This window comes from Triturus cristatus, chromosome 2_1, assembly GCF_964204655.1.
Source record: "Triturus cristatus chromosome 2_1, aTriCri1.1, whole genome shotgun sequence".
Classification (NCBI taxonomy): Eukaryota; Metazoa; Chordata; class Amphibia; order Caudata; family Salamandridae; genus Triturus; species Triturus cristatus.
Window position 1 is genome coordinate 897,831,769 of NC_140581.1, and position 18,498 is coordinate 897,850,266.

Sequence of the window (18,498 nt, forward strand, 5' to 3'; positions counted from 1 at the left end):
TCATCCTGGGCACCGCAATCTTGAGGGCCGCCTGGCCGCTGCAACCACTGATGCCGTAGAGAACCCTTCCAGTGCACATCTAGGTGTCCTCGGGGTCCAAGGAGCATCCAGGGTGTGTTTGCAGGGTGCCCCTGCACTTTAGATGGGCTCCCGTGAGCCAGGTTATTGGTGGATTTAGTCGGGTGGTAGCGCGGCCACGGGAGCTCTCCGATGCTGCATCTCACTCCATTGACTCCAGCCAAACCCCAAAGCCTCCATGCTTTTTAACCACCACTGAAGCTCCTCTCTTGCTTCCTCGAAAAGAACAATTTTCTCTGAATATCTCAATCCACTTCTTACAAGCATTGCCTTTAATCTTTGAAGTGCCTGATAATTTGAAGATCCAGGAAAAATAGCCACTATTAGAGACAACATTCTCAGAGAATAAAGATCTAGATCCAATACCCTCCAAATCTCCTTCCTTATTCTTTTCAGTTTGTCCCTTGGAAGCCTCCACAGCCCTTCTACTGTCCACCAAAAACCCCAGAAACTGAGTTTCCTGACTTGGCACCAAACTCGACTTCTGCCTGTTCACCACAAATCACAAATTATTCAACCAATTCACTGTCATGTCCATGTAACCTTCCATTGTTGACCTTTCCTGATCCATCATCAAAATGTGGTCAGGATAAATGATCGCCCGTACACCTCATTCCCTTAAAAATACCACTACTGGGTTCAGAACGTTCGTGAAACACCACGGGCCGACCATAGACCAAATGGTAGGCAAACAAACTTCCACATCTTTCCGCCCAGTCTAAAGTGCAAGAACTTCTGATGAGGATCCCAAATTGGAATTGTCAGATAAGCATCCTTCACGTCCAAATGAGTCAACCAATCTCCTGTCTGCAAAATGTCCCTTAACATATGCATACCTTCCATTTTGAAATGGTGATAAACCACCCAGTCATTTAGACTCCTCAAATTTATCACTGGTCGCATGCCCTTGTTCTTCTTTTCCACAAGGAAAATATTGCTTACAAACCCTTTCAACTCCTGCAACACTTCCACAATGGTACCTTATCCCACCGTTCTTGAACCTCTTTGTCTACTAACTTAGACAGATCTCAACTGAACATTATGCTTTTTGGAACCCAATACTGAACCGGTTCCTTAATGAAATTGATGAGATAACCCTGCACCGTCTCCAGAACCCAAGGATCCCTTGTAATTTGAGTTCAACTATGATAAAATTGAGCAAGTCTGCTGCCCAATTTTAACATGATAACAATAGGGTTTAACCTTACCTGATCCTTGGTTAGGACATTCTCTGTGGCTTCCTCTTCCTCTGAGCCTCTTCTTCTGAGAGTAGAAACCGGCTGATTGATCTGATCCCTAGTTCTGAGCGGGTCTGAAACCTTGAGAAAACAAATTTCTTGTGATTACTTGTCCTCGGTCGGGAAACCGACCCCTTGTTCGCCCAGCCCAACAAAAAACACAATTATTAAAGACTTTATTAATGTCAGGTTGAGGTTTTGTAATAGAGCAAACAGCCCCTACAAATTTGGACATATCCTTAATGAATTTGGCCCCAAATAGGAGAACATTTGCAGTAGGTCCTGCCCCACAGTGATCCAAATCCACTAGTTTCGGATAAATTTTGAGCAGAATAATGTTTCCACGTTCAACCAAAATAGCTGTGTTTGCATTACCCAAAAGGCAAACAGCGCACTGTGTGAGGAATCAAGGTCCGAAGCGCCTACCCAGCGTCTAAGAACTACAGGTCCCAGCCGCCCTAGAACCAGGAAGTGGGCGTCTATATTAGGACGTCACGCACGGCAGGAGGCGTGCGTTATTTTGTATCCAGCGGATCTGAAAACAACACCGGATTACTCGGCTTCGGTGTCACGGCGGGAAATTATACCAGAGAAGGAGCCGTGTGAAGGTTTAAGCAGGTGAGCGGTTCCGTTTGTGCTCGGAGGCGCACAAACCCTCGACCAGCCCAGCCGCTGCCGCAAACCCACTCCTTTATGCTAGCCTTTTCCCCAACGGCACGTTTTACGGCTCGGACGAGTCGTTTCCTTTGAGCTAGGAGAAAGCAGTGCTTGGAGAAGCACGACAATACATTTCGGGCAGTGCTCGGAGGAGCACGACAATATATTCTGGCAGTGCTTGGAGAAGCACAACCGTATATTCTAGCAGTGCTCGGAGGAGCACAACTATACTTTCTGGCAGTGCTCGGAGGAGCACGACATGTGGGCAAGGATCATAGGAGCTACACTCAACCCGCAACTGGCGGGGGTATCGGAGAACTTCCTTATCCTAGAATAAGCTCAAGCGAGCAAGGCTCGGAGTAACCCAAGAGGTATTCTGGGATTCGTGTCTGTCTCAGCTGGGATAGAATACCACCGGACGAAAATTAGAAATAGGGAACATAGCGTGTTGATCCTCACCCATGTGAAGGAGCGCTACAGCGTGTATCCCAAAAGGCGGCGGTGTACTCGCCGTGGAAGCCATCCTTCGTTACTTTTGAACACTTATACTTTGAGGGGGTGTTTTCAACAATGGGAGTAATGGTCTGAAGGAAGACCCCAACTCCTTCATAAAGATTGACTACTCACAATCTGAATCAGAGAATGGTTCTCGTGGAGGCTCAAGAAGAGCGTGTGTACTAGGTCATGAGTGGGTACTGATGAGAGCTGAATCTCCGATAGTGATTTACTCCGCATACAGGAATAAATAGTAAAGATATATACCCCAGTGAGAACTTATGAGAGTAGACTGTATATATAAGCCTTGTGTGAATATGTCTTCTTTGTCTTTTCAGATTCTTGTCCCTGCTGACCCTTCCCCCCCTCCTTTCCCTCGCCTGATCACCTCTGGGCTCCGTAACCTTTGGTTGGAGTCCGGGGATATCAGGAGGTGAACTTACATAGCATCGCCCGGATCCTGAGGAGCTCTGTAAAACCTAACACACTGCACGCACTGCCTCAATTCCTCCACATGCAACTGCTCTTTATTCACATGAATGTTTTCATTGTCAGCATTCCATCTATCATTTGTTCCTTTTGCTTTTGTCGCCCTAAGTGGGAAAGATTTGCCCAGACATGGGCCCTGTGCTCACTGCGCCACTGGATTCAAGCTAGCCTGGCTGCTGAGTGGTGATGCCCCAAAACCAGTCCCAGGATGCTTGTTTCCAGGCCAGCGAGGACCTGGCTTGGCAGTTTGGACTGGACTGTTCCCGTGAGGAGCAGGGTCAAGACTGATTGGCATATGGCTGAGTCCAAACTGGGGTGGCGTGTTGAGCAAAAGAACCATAGATTAAACCCAGATCTTTGTGAATGGGGTTAAAGGTTTGTATTGTCAGCATTCTGTCTATCATTTGTTCCTTTTGCTTTTCTCACCCTAAGTGTGAAGAGTATGCCCAGACGTGGGCCCTGTGCTCACTGCACCACAGGATTCAAGCTAGCCTGACTGATGAGGGGTGATGCCCCAAAACCGGTCCCAGGATGCTTGTTTCCGGTCCAGGGAGGGCCTGGCTTGGAAGTTTGGGCTGGACTGTTCCCATGAGGAGCAGGGTCAAGACTGATTTGCATATGGCTGGATCCAAACTGGGGTGGCGTGGTGAGCAAAAAAACGATAGATTAAACCCAGATCTTTGTGACTGGGGTTGAATGTTTCATTGTCTGCATTCCGTCCATCATTTGTTCCTTTTGCTTTTGTCGCCCTAAGTGTAAAGGGTATACCCAGTCATGGCCCCCGTGCTCACTGCGCCACTTTATTCAAGATAGCCTGGTTGATGAGGGGTGATGCCCTGGAACCGGTCCTAGGATGCTTGTTTCCGGGCCAGGGAGGACCTGGCTTGGCAGTTTGGGCTAGACTGCTCCGATGAGGAGCAGGGTCAAGACTGATATGCATATGGCTGGGTCCAAACTGGTGTTGGGGGGTGAGCAAAACAATGATGGATCAAACTCAGACCTTTGTGACTGGGGTAGAATGTTCGCAATGTCAGCATTCCATCCATCATTTGTTCCTTTTTCTTTTGTCGTCCTAAGTGGGAAGGGTATGCCCAGATGTGGGCCCTGTTCTTACTGCGCCACTGGATTCAATCTAGCCAGAATCCCGTCCATCATTTGTTTCTTTTGCTTTATTCAAATGGGCTTCCTCAGCCATGTAAACAACATTGGTCAAAGGCCCAATAACATCACTCAGCCTGTCCTGACACATTCTTAACAGCGGTGGCCGGTTCAGGTAAGCGCAGTGGGGCAGGGCAGGGCGCAGCGGGGGGAAGCCAACAGACACAGAATATGTATTATTTATTTATTTATTTATACCTATTCTGTTGTCTGTAGACTACCGCCTCCCACCCTGCCCCGCCCCACCACGTTTACCTGTGCCAGTCGCAGCTGATTCTCAAACCCTTATCTAATCCTTTACGTGGATCTCATCCTTTTTTCCCATGAAAGCCAACATTTTTGCATTCAACTCTGGTGTCACCATCACCTTATTCGCTAAGGTAGATCTTGGACACTCTGATCTTAACCTTATTCCTAACATCCTTAGGACTTTGTTTCCTCAACTAGGTTTCCACATAGTCCGTGACATGAGCTGCAGGGGGCCACTTCAGGGAAAGTGGGTGCTTTATTAACATTGGATCAACCATACAATTCCCCATAGGTTCGGTCAAAACCTCATTATCCATTGTACCCCACTGGAGCTTTGCCCTCACAATATTCTCACAACCCTCCTCATCTGAATCAAAATCGGAAGAACAGCTCAATTCAATCTCTGCACTACCTGAGGATTCGTCACAATGCACCATCGTATGTTTACATCCTTTCTTTAAAATCCTCCTTTCTTTTCCTGGTCTTCAATCTGCCCACCAAGTGTATCCACAACACATCCACAAATCGTGTGTTCACAGAATCCCTGCTCTGCCTCAATATATTTTTTCTCTTAATTTGTGTCACACATATATCAAGGTGCTTTCTTTTCTTTCACACCTTTTTGCTTTTATTCTCTTGAGACATAGTCTCCCCAGCAGACTAAAGAGTCTTCAGAACCTAGACCTCTTGCTAGCAACATATGCCCATATGTACGAAACTTCCAATTTGCATTTCTTAAATAGCGAATCCTAAGAAATCGGTGTTTAGGGAATGCAAATTGGAATGTACATAAATTGCGATTTCCAAATAGCGATTCCTATGGATTCGCAATTGCTATTAGGAAATCGCAAATTAGGAAATACATAAATATTTGTACTTATTGGCCCCCTTAAATGTAAGGTAAGCAAATAATGGTGCAAGTGTAAAGCGCTCCAATGCTCTCGGGGCAAATGCACTCTCTATGGCAGTTTTAAAATAGCCTTTTTGGGGTGCTATTTTTAAATTGCACCTGGTTACCATCAGATTGGATGCAATGGTTATAGAAATTTCTTAAATGCCCATTTCGCAATTAGGATATGCTATGTACGTGGGGTTAGGAAATCGCAGATAGGAAATCCCTATGTGCGATTACCTATTTTGAGAATCGCAAAATGTGAGTTCTACTTGGTAGAAATCGTATTTTGCCACTGCATTTCCACTTTTGTACATATGGAAAATCTGTTTAGCATTTCTTAAGGGACCGAAATTGTGATTCAGCCCATTAAGAAATGCTAATGGCTTCGTACATATGGGTCTTAGGTCCATATGTACGAAAGGATTTTGCATTTCTTAACGGTCCGAGTCGCTATTTCGGACGGTCTTAAAATGTGATTTCTACCCAGTAGATATTACATTTTGCGATTCGCAAAATAGGAAATCGCAAATAGGCAATTCCTATTTGCGAATCGTAAACCGTATGTACATAGCATTTCCTAATTGTGACTGGTCGCAAAAAGAGCAATAAGGAAATGCTCTTACCATCACCTTGGATCTGACGGTAACCAGGTGCAAACTTCAAAAAGGCACTCAAAATGCATCAGGATCATTCCCAATGGCGGCATTGGACATCCAGGCAAGGAGGATAAGGATAAGTACTTTGTAGATGAGTGTAAAAGATGTATATATGTATATATATCTCTTAAGGCAAGGCCGTTTTTATGGTTTAGGGTGGGTGCGGATTTTTTGTTGGCAAGGGTATTTCAAGTGTTTTGGGTGGGCATGGTTTTTTGGGTGGGTATAAAAATATATTATTTTATCTGTATCTATCTATCTATCTATCTATCTATCTATCTATCTATCTATCTATCTATCTATCTATCTATCTATCTATCTATCTATCTATATATATATATACACACACACACACACTAGTTTTGAAAATTTTACGAGGATTCTTCAAATGATGCCAAATTTATTGGCAAATGAAAAAGCGCTTCTCCTATGGAAACTAGGTCCTCACTAAATATATATATATTTTTTTAAAGTAAAAGGTCATTTGATTCTGTATGTACTTCACCACCATTGAGAAAGGCAGTTCTTGCCGAAACGCGTCTGGCTGATGAAATGAAATAAACTTCATGAAATCTACTTACCTGTGAGTGCTCTTCTCCTTTGGGACTTTGGTTGTTAATATATATGTGATATATATGTGGGATGGCCGCTGCCACAATGGAGGCACCCGTTCAATGGAGTTCGGCAGTAAGTGGCAATTGGTGTGAATTTGGAATGACTGCCAGAACCGCTGCAGCTCATGAAAAGTCAATGCCTGCTGAAATGGGACATTACTAAATGTTGAGACATTTGCTACTAAGAGAGTGTCTCCTGGTGTTGTACACTGAAGGGCATTAGCCGTAACAAGGGTAAATAGCAAAATGTGTGAAGAATGATTGTATGCCCCTGCGGGCTGTTGGGTCCCCGCATGCTGTTGCTCTGTTGTGAAAGACCTTTGCTCCCTTGGTCTGACTACAGTTCGCTGGCGCCATTTGCGCACTCCTCCGGAGACCATTGTGGATGGGCGCCCCATGAGAGGCCAGGTAATAAATACTGAGATGGAGTGGTCAGCCTGGGGGGCGCTGCGTCGCCCCTGTGCGTGGTCTTATGACAAATCCTTCATCACTTTTGGCCTCAGTGGATGCTCATTGGAGTGGGTTACCCCTCGGCGACGGGGCCCCAGTGGAGAGTGCATTTGCATGCCTGGTTCTACGGTCTGGCTGGAAGGCGTCGATACTGACCTCCCTCTTGTGTTCATCGGCAGCTCACTGGTGGTGCTCACTGGACCCCGAGCTGAGTACTCTGGTTGTCATCCCTGACCTCACGCTGTGGTTCTCATCATGGGGAAACCGGACAGAAACCAACATAAATTGCATTTTGAACAACCAAAAAAGGCCGTGGAGCACACCTCGGATGACCCACCGGGCAGTCAGCCGATCACTCTGGCATTCTGCACCGACACTCCTGTTGACTTTCACTCTATGTTCACAACAATCCAGTCCACTCTATCCACCATCGACGGGAAAATCGATTCCTTGACTTATCGAGTAGACCGCATGTGTGAACGCCTGGATAGGCACACAGATAGGATCGACATGGCAGAGCGTCGTATATCTGACTCTGAGGATGCGCAACGCCAAATGGAGGCGAAACAGGAGAAAATGGACAAAGCCATGACAGCCATGCTGGCAAAGTCAGAGGACCTCGAGGCGCGCTCACGCCGTAACAACCTACGCTTTATGGGAGTGGTGGAGACGACCAAAACAGGCAATATGGGGCGCTATGTCGAGTCGTTGCTGATTGCACTCCTCGGCAGAGACACCTTCTCGGAGGTGTTCATAGTGGAGAGGGCTCACAGGTCACTTGTGCCTCGGCCTGCACCTGGAGCAAGACCATGACCGATAATTGCAAGACTCCTAAATTATCGAGATCGTGATGCGGCGCTCCGAAAGGCTCGGGAGCTGGGTTGCCTCAACCATGAGGGGATGGACATATCTATCTATCCAGATTTCACCTCCCAAGTGCAAGAGGCATGGAAGAAATTTGTGGATGTAAAAAATAAACACTGCGAAAGTAACATCCCCTACGCAATGCTTTACCCAGCTAGGCTGCGGGCGACGGATGACGGCAGGAACAGAATCTTCAATGATCCGAAAGAGGTGACTAAGTTCCTCCACTCGAAAGCTACTTAAGCTCCATGTCGGAAATCTCCTAGAGGTGCACAGGAGCACCAGGGGGGCGCCTCGGACGTTGAGTTACATTGGTCTTCCCTCCCTGATGCAAGTCATATATAAAATGGCACTACATGAAGACCCCTGAGACACTGTTATCGAACTCAGATAAGTATGGTGTTCAGTAGACTGAAACTTACAACCACTGTATGCACATGTGATAACTGGTGCTTCTCCACGGTACACGGAACGCTGGTTCAAAGTTGGGAATTATATCCTGTTGTAGGGCTTTCTGCACCTTCATACCTTTTATGGTCAAGTTGACATACAATTTCCATAGATGGGCTAGACGTCCACCCGTGGTCTTGGTTAACCCCAGGATTTGGCTGGCAGCTATCACAACCGAGTGTATATCAAAATCTTTTTTTGCTCTTGAGTATGGGTTTGGGTGGGGAATATTGTTCTATGTTTCATGGGTATGTCTTTGCCATGTTTGGGGTGGCGATGTGGGTGGGGTAAGTTCAGTAAAACGGTCAGTTCAGAAAAAGCAATTATTGTATATCAAATGACATGTACACGCAGGATTTGCTGCCTAACGGATTCCATCACTTGCACCGATAACGGCTGTAGGCGATAGAGACATGAGGAAATTAACACTCCTGACATGGAATGTGCGGGGGGCTGAACAACCCCCAGAAGATCAGGAAAGTCTTTGCATATTTAGACAGACATGCTGTAGACATGGCCTGCCTTCAAGAAACTCACCTCATCCGCGACACTGAATGTAGAATTGGGGGTAGATGGGCTACCTACAGACTCGCCTCCTCATACTCCTCTTACGCCAGGGGGGTGCTCCTTCTGGTCAAACGAGGCACACCGTTTACAATGCTCTACTCACATTCAGATGACCAAGGTAGATATATCATTGTACAGGGCGACTTTGGTGATACGATCATAACTATTGTCACAGCATATGGCCCTAACATCGATGACCCCTCCTTTTTCATAGATATATGGAACAAACTGCACTCGCTCTCACCTTCTGCAATAAATTGGGGCGACGATTTTAATACGTGCTTGGACCCACTGGCAGACAGGTCCACAGGGAATGACAGATACGGGAAAAATTCGGAGAATACGACACCCCCATCACCGGGAGGGCACATGCACATCCACTACTTACAAAACATGGTCCAGGATTGATTTCTGGATAGTCACTGCAGACGTAAATGCCTGGACTACTGATATAACACACTTACCGAAAACCCTCTCTGATCATGCACCAGTCCGTTTAGAACTCACTATCTCCTCACATACACGGCGCCAATATGCATGGCGCCTTCAACCAAGTACACTGCAAGATCAGGTCTTTAATTCCGATCTATGACAAGCTATCATTGAGCTCTTTGAGCATAATGCGGGCACAGTGGAGAGCGCTAAGGTTCTATGGGAGGCATTCAAGGTGACCATCCGCGGTTTCTGTATCGGTAAACACACCGGTATTCTTAACCATATTCGTAGACAGCTCTCTATGGTAGAGGTGGACATTAAACGGTTGGAGTCCACTTATGCAACTACTTTAGATCCCAAGGCTCTAGCTGACATAAGAGGCAAAATAGATACATATCATGAATTCACAGATAGCGAACTTAGGTACATCTCGAAGAAATACACGGCATGAGCATATGGGGAGGGTGGTAGACCGAGGAGAGTGCTCTCTAGCAAGATTCGTGCCACGCCCTCGGCGTCATACATAACTAAGATTATGGACTCCCAGACCACAGCCCGGTACGACACCCCCTCGATTTCGCCGTTTTCCAGGATTACTATGCCCAGCACTACCCCCGATCCCACTGAACTGAATCAGTACTTTGATGATATCGCATTGGCATGGCTGTCTGGCACCCATCGCAAATATTTTGGTCATCATATAACTGAGGGCAAGTTCCGCCAACCCATTAATTCCCTTCCTAATAATAAGGGACCGGGCATAGATGGTCTCCCTGCCGAGTTTTATAAGGAATACAGAGATCTGCTATTGCCACATTTGGCGGCCATGTCTGAGGAATCGTACGAGGATGGTGTGCTGCCCCTGTCCATACGTGAGGCTGTACTGATCACCCTCCTTAAACCTGACAAGGATCCGACCCACTGTGAGTCCATTCGCCCCCTTTCACTCATTACCACGGACACTAAGATTCTAGCCAAAATTATAGCCCTCCGACTGCAACCTCTGCTGCAGAAGTTAGTCCTGCCTGACCAGGCGGTATTTATCCCGTCCTGCTCCAGCACGCAAAACTTAGGTACCATAGTCACCACATAAACCCTGAACTACCGGCCACTGCGGTCTTATTAGACGCTGCAAAAGCGTTTGATTCTGTAGAATGGCCTTATATGTTCTATGTTCTTAGACAAATAGGATTCCCGGAACCCTATCTGAAATAGATAGCACTATTATATACGGCACCCTGTGCAAGGCTGAGGATTAATGGCATTACATCTGTGCCCTTCAGCATCTATAGAGGAACGAGGCAGGGATGCCCTCTATCGCCCTTACTTTTCACACTGGCACTGGAACCGCTGGCCTGTAAGATACGCCAGAGACACGCCAAGTCCGCGCTGCAGTTCCAGTTACGCCCTTTTAGTATATCACTCTATGCAGACGACATGGTTTTATACACTAGGTACCCGGACGCTAATCTAAATGAGCTCATTCGGGAATATCTTAAATTTGCATTCTTCTCGGAGCTGTGTATTAACTGGGACAAGTCGGTGCTCATCCCACTCACTCCTGTGACGACCAAACCATCCCTTGACTATCCATTGCAATGGCAGACGGAACCAGAGAAATACCTAGGTGTTTGGATACACCGGGACATAGACACTGTGATACGCGAAAACTATGGCACAGCAGTCACTAAATTAGAAGACCAAGTATCCAGATGAATCCGATTTCCCCTATCTCTTGCAGATAGAATCGTGCTGCAAAAAATGGTGGTGCTCCCTCGTTTTTTATATTTATTTATGAACATACCGATTTGGCTACCACAGGCCCTGTTTACCAGACTACGTACAGCACAACTCCGATTGACATGGGCAGGGAAGCATGCAAGGGTGGGTTGGAGGAGGCTGACGAGACCCTACATCCAAGGTGGTTTCGGCGCCCCTGACTTGCAATTGTACTACTATTGCGCACAGGTGCAGCATGCACACTACTGGATACAGCCGCACGGCCACGTACCATATTGCGGTGGGACACGAGAGCATGCACTCCACCGCACTCCTCTCACTTATATCCTCTCCCAGACAGCACACCCCTACGTCGGAGATACACCCAGCACTCTGCATCTCGAGGGCTTGGCACACACTAGAGAAGCGAGCACAAAAACTCCCGACATATGCATCAGCACTTCCCCTTCGACACCATTCACAACTCACGGTGACACAAGAGCAGAAAATGACACTAGAACTACAAGAGATGGGACTCCGTACCATGGGAGATCTTTTCCCTGACACGGAATACATACCGCAGGGCGCTACGGCTCTAAGCGCGTTTCAAACTCCCTTGAAAATTTTCGCATATCTGCGTCTACATATGGCGATCAAAGCTTTGTACCGCTCCTTCCCGAGTGAACCACCAACTCTCAATGCGCTGCAGATACTTTTGAATTCTGCCATGTGACAACGTCTAGTCACTAAACTATACATTGCATCACAACATGAACAGTTATGCGCAGTGAATAAACCCCTAGCAAAATGGGAGGCAACACGGGCATAGCCATTCCAAAAGAAGACTGGGATTTGGGGTGTATCCAACTACAGCTACTCACATCTAACTGCAACCTGAAAATCATACATTTCAAGTTCATACACCAGGTATACTATGCACCCAAGCAGCTACATGCATATGGACTTCGAGCTGATGACCGCTGTCAAAGATGTCAGGCCCCCAATGAAGATTTCCTACATATGGCGTGGGTGTGTACCAAACTCCAATCTTACTGGCAGGGCGTCACTGACACTCTCACACATATGCTGGGTGAGCATATCCCGAATGCACCTATATTATGTCTTCTAGGCATCTACAAGATTAAACTGGCGCGTAGACGTAAGCTACTGGCGGTAGCACTACTACTGGCAAAAAGAAAAATAGCACTGAAATGGGGCCGTAAACTGACTCCGAAACACACAGACTGGGTTAAGGATATGTCATATTGTAAAACTCAGCTAGATACTTATGCAGAAGATTTACCCCAATCCTCTAGACCACGAGAATTCTGCGACCCACTAGTGCAATACCTTCTCTCCACGCAAGCAGAGGACTGTTAGAAGACACTGTTCAGCTCACAGACATGGCGAGCTGTGGAGGGGGCGAGACTCATCCAATCCCATTGGCGGGCAGGGGGATAGACCAGCTGCCGTACCTTTAGTCGTTGAACACTGCTTTCCTGTGAATGTAATGTAATATTCCTCTGTGAAGTGTACAAGGGATTAGAAATGTAAATTTAGTGTCACTTAAGGCGGTACGTCGTAACATGTTAATGTACAAACTCACTGTATGCCTTACCATCATTATTGTGTGGATATAAAATGTGTAAAATTGCACTGTTTGACTGACCATGACGAAAAAAAAATGAATTTTTTTTTTTAAAAAAGATATCCGGTGAAGACGCTCGAGGAACAATCACACTGGCAAAGTTACAGACACATAAGGTCACTGGATACATTTTCTCTTCGTCCTTTACACAGTTGTAGTGTAGGAGGTGCACTATGCATTTACCCAACGAGGTAGCACTTACTAATTAGCCAGTTGAAGGTACTTCACTTGGGTACAGGTGTTGCACGAAATGGTGAACTCTTCTTAGATAAATACGCAAGGCAGGATTGATTCTGCATGATGTTCATTCCACAGAAATGAAACCTCAACAGGAAGTACTTACAGATATAAACAAAGCAGGTGTCCCAGTGAAGCTCCACTTCTGTAAAGTAGTAATCATTCTAACTATGTGCGCATGGCCAAGGCAAACCAACTGTGTTTTTTCTGCATTTCCACCATGAAAATTATCTGTAATCCATGATGGAGGTGTTTGCATCCTTGCTTTATTCAATCGAAATATCTCATGTAGTGACTGTGACGAGGGGGTTCTTTCTTGTCATCTGCTGCTGAGTCCATGGTTCTCCCTATCAAATTGCTTATGTAATGCCCATTTCCATTGCACCACTCACACAGACACACAGGCACTCACACACCTACTCACAGATCCACACAGCCACTCACACACCCACTCACCAACCCATAGCATGACTCACCGACCCACACAGGCGCTCACACACCCACTGATACACCCACTCACAGACCCACTCATGCACTCATACACCCACTCACAGACCTACTGAGACACTCATGAACTCAATCACACACTCACTGTCAAAGGTTAGTGGTTAGAGTTGGGAAATAAAATACAAAAAACCTTAGAAATTCACTAAAAAACAAAGGTTACAGGGACATTATAGTTAGGAAACACCATTTAAAAAACCTCAGAAAATCAGTGAAAAAAACAAAGGTTACAGGGACGATATAGCTAGGCTCACATTTCACTTATACAAAACCAATGAAATTCAGCAGTTATAGTTACCTAACCTAACTATAACTTACACCTCCTCAATGCACTGTTTATGACCTCATATATGACATCACTCATGACATGGTCAGTGACATCACTGATGACATCTCAAATGACATCACTGATGACATCATCCATAGCACCACTCACAAACCCACTCATGCCTCTATACAACCTGTCATACACCCACTCACACAGCCACATAACCACTCACGTACCCATCCATTCACAGACCCATACAAGTACTCACACATCCACTCACTCATCCATAGAGCAACTTAGACACCGGCTCACTCGCTCATACAGGCACTCACACAACCATTTATTCACCCATAAAGTATCCATACAACCAGTCACTTACCCTTACAGCCACTCACAGTCACACACTCACCCAAACAGCTACTCACACAGTCACTTATTCACCTATACATCCACTCATACACCCACTCACTCACCCATACAGCTTCTCAACACAACCACTCAATCACCAATGTACAAGCACTTACACACTTCCTCACACACCCACAGAAACACTTAAATACATTCAGACAAGCACTCACACACCTGCTCATTCACCCATACATCCATACAATGCAGCCACTCACTCACCCACCCATACAGCCACTGACACACCCACACACTCACCAATACAGCCACTCACACAGCCACTAAGTCACTCACACAGCCACGTATACACCCCTACAGCCACTCACACACCTGTACAGTCACTCAGACACCTACCTACTCAGGGTGTATTTACAGATACACACAGTCACACAGTGACTCGCATAAACAATGTTAAAAAAGGAATCACTCAGTACTGCACAAAGTATACTAATCTAACTTTTGTGGTATCTTAGTATATACGTTTAACAAAACCTTTTTAGAAAACACTCACATTCACTGGATGATGTCAACAGTGATGTCACTGACCATGTCATGAGTGATGTAATATGTGAGGTCATAAGCAGTGCATTGCAGGGGGTAAGTTATAGTTACCTTGGGAAACTATAACTGTTGAATTTCACTTTGTACGAGTGAAATGTGAGCTTAAATATAACATCCCTTTAACCTTTGTTTTTTTCAGTGAATTTCTAAGGTTTTTTAGTTCTATTTCCTAACTATAACATCCCTATAACCTTTGTTTTTTACAATGAATTTCTAAGGTTTTTAAAATGATGTATCCTAACTATAACGTCCCTGCAACTTTGTTTTTTTTAAGTGAAAACAAAATTATATATATATATATATATATATATATCAGAGTAACTCCAACCGCCTCTCAGATTCATGCAAGGAGCACGGACCACAGGTAAAGTGCAGATTTTTTTATTTCATTCGTCCATCATAGCGTTTTGGCAGCATTACGCGTTTCGGCACCAGGAAGTGCCTTGATCACATGTACCAGTAGGTAGATATAGTTAGGACCTATTTTCCATAGGAAATCTGCAACATTCTATTTGGAATAACGTTGGCGCCGATTGACGAATCTTCGTGAAATTTTCAAAACTTTTGGCCAGTTCCGGTCCGCTCCTATTCTGAAAGTTTCACGGTGATTCGTCATGCATGGGCCGAGAAAAAAGGGGGGTCCCAAAACGCGTTTTCCCCATGCAATTTCCCATAGGACCTTTAACCGCAGCTACAGTCCGAACCGCTGAACGGAATTACACCAAATTTGGCAAAGAGGTAGTCCTTAGTTCAGACTTGTGCCTTTTGCTTAAATGGTGTAAATCCGTTCAGTAGTTCCTGAGAAAATGACATTTGAAAGTACATATATATCTATGGCCTCGGAGGGTCCGCGTACCCTAAGCGCACCCTGACGTGCACGAGCTGTATTCTAATTGGCTGTCAACACTCCAAATCAGGAAGTGTTGGCAGCCATCTTGTGCCTCGGTAGAACCGAGGCACAAGAAACCTAAGAGACAAACGTGCAAAAAGCACAAGCATTGGCATAGCCAATAGGTCTCGCCTTTGGGACCTTATAAGTGTTGAGCCATGCAACAGTTGCGTAACTAAATACTTATAAGGTCCCAAAATCGAGACCTATTGGCTATGCCAAGCGGCCTTGCGGCCGCGAAAGTTAAAGTGATTGCGATCATGATCAACATCAAAGCGGCCTTGCGGCCGCGAAACTGAAAGTAATTGCGGTAAAACGCAGCGCGCGCGCGCCCGCGCACATGCACTGTAGCTCTAGGCTGGCCTGGTAGCACTTTTTGGAGCCCTCTCAATAAGTCTCGCCAGACCAGCGCATGAGCTGGGTCAGGCGAGACCTAAAAAAGGGGGCAGGGTAGAAACACCCTGACCCCCTAGGCCTGCTCAGGGGGTCCCACAAGGACCCCCAGGGCCAAAGCATTTTTTTTTGTTTTTAAATCGGCGAAATTCGCGCACCCAGCGCGAATTTCGGCTGAAATAAAAAAAAACAACAAAGCGAGGGCTCCCATGCTTCGTGGCTATTTAGCCCCCGGGTGGGCCAAATTCCGGGGGCAATGTTTTAATTGTTATGGGGGGCCCAAAGGTTTTTTTTGCTAATGTATGTGGGGGGGCTCATATGATTTTTCGGGGGCCTCTAAGGCCCCTCGAGCCCCGTGGACCGCCACCCCCCCGGGCTCTATGTAATTAACATTGCGGGGGGGCACAATGCCCCCCGCAGCCCCGGGGACCGCCAACCCCCGGGGCCTATTTTTTTGTAAATAAAAAAAAAACCTGTGTGTGGGGGGCTTGAACCTCCTCACACGCCCCGGGGACCGCCACCTCCCCGGGACACTATATATGTAAATTGGGGGGTCCGTGATGGACCCTCAAGCCCCGGGGACCACCACCCCCAGGGCTTTGAAGAAGGTGGGAGGGGGACCGTGTGGGCCCCCCTCCTGGAGCCCTTGAGGGCCCTGGGGACCGCCACCCCCCAGGGCCGGCTCCTGCAGTGTCCCAGGGTGCCCACCCCCGGGACACTGTAGTTTGCTATTATTTATTTATTTCTTTATTTTATTTATTTAATTAATTTATATGGTGCAACAGCTACCCAACAAGGGTTACCCGGCGCCTGGACAGTGCTGAAGTTATGAAAATTATTGATTAATTAATTAATTAAGCCATGCGGCTCCCACCCTGCCATAGCAAACTGCTTTGCTATTTGGAAGAGAGAGCAGGGAAACCTGCTCTCTCTTCCAAATAGTAAAGCAGATTGCTTTTCCACAGGGGGAGCAGCATGTTAGCTGCTCCCCGTGTGGAATAGCAATGCCGGCTCCCGCAGGAGGCGGGGAGTCGGCGGGACTGGGGCCCCCTCCTCAAATTATAAAAAAAACAAAAAAACAAAGGGCCATAAGGAGGGGGCAAGGCAGCCCCCTCCTAAAATATAATATAAAAAAAAAGGGCCATGCCCCAGGGGATGGGGTCCCCGGGGCTGATTAAGGCCTCGGGAGGGGGCAGGCCCTGGGGGATGGGGTCCCCAGGGCGCAAAAATGAGAAAAAGAAGGGGGGCTACGCAGCCCCCTTCTTAAAAAAAGAAAAAAGTAATCCCGGCATCGCGCAGGAGGCAACACCCCCTCCTTGCTGCACTCTGCAAACGGGCCCCCTGGCACGTTTGCAGATGGGGAACGAATTCCCCTTGAATACTGGGGGTCCCTGGGGGCCAACTAGCCCACCAGGAACCTCCAGTATGCGCCAGGGGGCTGCATTGCAGAGAGGTGTTCTGAGGCCACGCCCCTTTTTACACCTCTCTGCAATGCAGCTCTGTGGCGCTTAGTGGAGGTAGCTGGTGGGCTAGTTGGACTCCAGGGACCCTCAGTATTCAAGGGGAGTTAATCCCCCAACTTAAAATGCGCAACGGGGCACGTTTCCACAGTGGTGAAGGGAGGGGGCGGGGCCTCAGTTCACATGTGTGCAAACACACCCTGTGACACGGTTTAAGTTGGGAATTAATTCCTTGTCAATTCTGAGGGTCCCTGGGGGCCAACTAGCCCACCAGGTACCTCCAGTAAGCGCCACGGAGCTGCGTTGCAGAGTTTTGTAAAAAGGGGCGTGACCTCTGAACACCTCTCTGCAACGCAGCCTCCTGGTGCATACTGGAGGTACCTGGTGGGCTAGTTGGCCCCCAGGGACCCACAGGATTGAGGAGAAATTAATTCTCTAACTTAAGACGCGCCACAGGGTGTGTTTGCAGACATGTCACCTCAGGCCACGCCCCCTTCCTTCACCACTGTGCAAACACGCACCGTGTTGCATTTTAAGTTGGTGTATTAATTCTCTTTCAATACTGAGGGTCCCTGAGGGCCAAATAGCCCAACAGGTATCTCCAGTATGTGCCAGGGAGATGCGTTGCAGAGAGGTGTTCAGAGGCCACGCCCCTTTTTACACCTCTCTGCAACGCAGCTCTGTGGCGCTTACTGGAGGTACCTAGTGTGTTAGTTTGACCCTAGGGACCCTTAGGATTGAAGGGGACTTAATCTCTCAACTTAGAACGGTGACAGGGCGCGTTTACCCAGTGGTGAAGGGAGGGGACGGGGCCTGACATGATGTGTGCAAACACGCCCTGTGGCGCTTTTTAAGTTGGGGAAAAAATTCCACTTCAAACCTGAGGGACCATGGGGGCCAAGTAGCCCACCAGGTGCTTCCAGGAAACGCCACTGCGCTGCGTTGCAGAGAGGTGGTGCAGGCCGCGCCCCTTTTTACATCTCTCTGCTACGCAGCTCTGTGGCGCTTACTGGATGTACTACGAATTCCGATTTACTCACCTGTTACCAGGAGAGATTTCAGTGCTGCATCTTTGAGCCCAGTACTGATCCTGAAAAGTAATTCTAACCGTACTTACCA

The 18,498-nt window shown here is 47.1% G+C and overlaps 1 long non-coding RNA gene across 2 annotated transcripts in view; it reads right to left on the reverse strand.

Moving 5' to 3' along the window:
* The window catches only part of LOC146866062 (uncharacterized), a 63,350-nt gene that overhangs the window by 25,009 nt on the left and 19,843 nt on the right, over positions 1–18,498 (reverse strand). For both annotated transcript variants that reach the window (XR_014970374.1, XR_014970373.1), the window contains exon 3: positions 1,287–1,397. This is a non-coding gene — a long non-coding RNA (uncharacterized LOC146866062). The remainder of the gene's footprint in view (positions 1–1,286; positions 1,398–18,498) is intronic.